Below are 3,720 nucleotides of genomic sequence, written 5' to 3'. Positions count from 1 at the left end.
CACACACACACACCCACACACACACAGTCTGTTTTCAGGAAAGATTTCAGTCGTTTATAGAAGCATGAGAATCCTTTTGGTCTTTCTGTCAAAATGCTTTGGTAAGCCTCTTTCAAGCCAGCCACCCTGACTTTACCATATGTTGGTTTGCTCGTAAATCACCGCAAAGTTTGAGAAAAGAGAGACTTCTTTGAATCACTTTATGACATGTTTGCTACATTTCTGCTATCTGTTTGGATTGAGCAGCTCGTCTCTGTGTAATCACATGTAGGATTAGAGCGCCGGGGCTTTTAAAGGCCTGTGATGTGCTCCACATGGTCGGGGTTGCAAACACTGAGCAGATCCAGGTGACGCTGGTGATAAACTGCTCGTGTGGGAACATCTCTGATCACTGACAGGAAGGGAACTTGCAGCGTGAATCTCTGAGAAATTGTAAGACCTGGTCATTATTCTTATTATTGCTTGAGTTAATTTGCAATCTGTTAAGCAGTGATGAAAATGTTCACACTCTGTGGAATACAGAGTTGCCTGTCAGGATGATAACAGTCAAGCTTGATTGAAATTAATTTGCTTCCTTGACACCAACAGAATCCAAAATGTGATGTCAAGAGTACACATAGATAATTCCTTGATGATAGTTAATGGAGGCTGAGCTGACAAGTCATTTTGTGTCTGTTTGGCTCTGCAGCAAGAAGAGTGGATCGCAGTACTTCCCGTGTGGGGAGGATAGCTCACGTAATGATTTCATGTGTGTGTGTGCATACTGTGCATCTGAGGCTTTGTCCATTAATTTATGTGTCATATGCATTTGACAGCACATACACAAACTAAAAGCCCTAGTGTATTCCTTGCCAATCTTCTTCCCCCCCAATAAATGAAATCACCGATTCATGTTCAATTCAACAAAAACTAAGAAATGCTTTGACGGCCTTCCGCTACTAACAGCATTACTAGGTACTAGGTAGCATATTTGTACCTGTACACCCCCCCCCTCAATGTAAGGTGCCGCCCTTATTTATATAATTATGGGTAGACTAAAGATTCTCGGTATAATGCAGTACAGTTCAACAGCACCACAAACGCAACACCTCTCTAAAACAATCAACAAAAACTTCATAAACGTAGGATGTACTGTAGTTTTATCTCATAATCCAACAGATACCAAGGGTACAAACCTTTCCTTAAATGCCACATACAGGACAAACTTTACATACAACATCACCAGCGTGTTGCCAATCTCTTCAACCATTTCATTATGTGGAATTAGATTAATATTGCACCCTCTAGAGCCTTTTAGCGCAGATTTCGTTGCATCTGTGTAGGATTTTGCAACAATGCAAGCAAGTAAGGATTTATGTGTTTAAAGAAATACATATGTATAAATAAAATACAAGCCCACATGTGTACAGTAAATATGCATTTAGCTGTGGTAGAGGTACACATTAACACATGGTGACTACACCTGGTCCACAGATCATTAGGTACAGTTGTCAACCAGATTCCATGCTGAAATCATGTCTACAGAAGACAATGCTAAAGGTCTGTAGCTCCAAAGTGTTGGCGATTGACCAATGACTGCACTGAACTATCTACCTCATCATGCAAAAAAAACAACCTCACACTGCTGTGTTGAAACAGTTGACTGACAGTGCTTACATGTCATATTTGTAATGTAAACACCATCCACGCACTCTAAGTGCCTTCATTCAGAGCCAGTTAACAGTGTGCAGCCCAGATGTCTTGTTTACATTTCACTCTCTTATCTGGGTCACTTTTGTCATTTGTGTCACTTAAATAACAAATAGGGTAATTCCCTGTCCGGCTGATGGTTAAGTCTTTGTCAGAGGGACGGCGATTATACCGTACTGTGGTACTTTCGTTTATATCTATATATGTGTGTACGTCTGTGTACTGTATGACAGGGAAAGAGGATGTAAACCATCTGGGAACCGTTTGGGATGTCTTTTCTGCATTTGGACGTTAAAGGGATGTTGTAATCAGAAATGATTGAGAGGGGAATGTAAAAAATAACAGGTCATTGAGACAATACTGAAAAAACATTATAATTTGCCAAAAATTTCATCCACATTTGCAGGACATGCCTACTTTGAGCAAAGATAAAAAATGCCCTTTCTGTTGCTTTTTCATGACTAAACTGTGGGGCAGCAGTGCCATCTAGAGAGACGTTAGGAACCTACCGGCGTCGCTCTTAACAGAAGCAGCTCAGAAGCATAAAACTGTAGTGCTGATATTATAATTATCATCATTATTTTGATATTTTGTGTGAGAGAAGTGTTCAAATCTGTACTAAATTCACATGTTGTATTAAATGCATGAAAATATGTCTTTTCTCATGCATGTTTGAATTGTTTTGTTTGTTTAAATATGTTAGTATTGCCACTCATCTTCATTTATACAGCACCTTTCATAGCTTCACATAGCAAACAACTAAAAAATACAACAACATTAAAACGTACAATGTTAAAAACATTACTCCTAATTAAAAGCCAGATAAAAAAGATAGGTCCTTAATGGGCAAAAAATACTGAGAGATCTTACCATTCAAATGTAGGGGCATGGGTGTAATTTATGAGGAGGGGGGGCTTTTTTTAAATTTTGCTTCTTTTAAAAGGTTTTTGTGGCGTTTTCAATGTTGTTGCTTTTTCAAGTTTTTTTTTTGGACAATTTTTTGTTGAGTTTATTTACAACGTTTTTTTTTAGCTATTTCCGACATTTGTCACTTTTTGTCTCTTCTTTTACAGTAATACCCAATCTCAACCCCCCAATGTTGAACCAAAGTTACGCCCTCGTGTAGGGACATAAAAACAGAATGCACTCTCACCAGTACTTTTATGGGACACATACAGTAATGAACATTTTATGATTAGTTTAAAAAGACCTTGGTGATCATGCTGGAACATAAAACGATTAAAAATGATTTAAAGTGGTTGGTAATAAAAGCCGGATTGAGTGTGTCAGTATCTTTCGAAATTAAAATAGGTGAAAAAAATGTTTTAATGACCTTTTAAAATTAAGAATTTGAATTAAAATCCAAAATCTAAAATCACTGCCGAGTTTGTGATGTTAGTTCTAATCTGTTTACTAAGACCAAGCATGCATCTACCTGTAGCTCATGTTTAATGACCTTAACTTTTCTGTGAAGCACATCATTTCCCCTGAAATGGAACGTGCAATATAAAGAAACTATTGCTTGTTTCTTATGTTTAACATTGTATATAATCTGTTATTTTGTTAAGGTAGTATTTTCTTCAAAACTAAAAACTATTTAACATTTTAAACTTTGTAAAGATACTAGTTTACTGTATCGTTACTGTATTCAATTGCATGTTATTGTAGTATATATATACTATATATATATATATATATATACTGCTGCTGCTATAGGCAAGGATTACAAACCCTCTCTATATGCTGATGTGCTGTTTTGTGACTAGAATTAATTTATAATTTGAGAGGTCCGAAAGAAGATGATACAAATATGACCAATACTGGCACAGCTGATACATCCTCCTTACCCTGTAGTGCCCCTTTTCATGTCCCACAATGCTGTTCAAGGACCTTCTCACCAGATTATGAAACTAATTAAACTCTTCTGTTCACATAACACCATGCTTTTGGCCTACAAAGTATGAAGCACAACAAAGTTAGCTTTGAAAATGTTATAAGAATGAAATGAAAGAAGAAAAGATTCCAGTAACC

Source organism: Etheostoma spectabile, chromosome 22 (assembly GCF_008692095.1).
Source record: "Etheostoma spectabile isolate EspeVRDwgs_2016 chromosome 22, UIUC_Espe_1.0, whole genome shotgun sequence".
Taxonomy (NCBI): domain Eukaryota; kingdom Metazoa; phylum Chordata; class Actinopteri; order Perciformes; family Percidae; genus Etheostoma; species Etheostoma spectabile.
The sequence above is the reverse complement of the archived record's forward strand: the minus strand, read 5'-3'. Positions refer to the sequence as shown.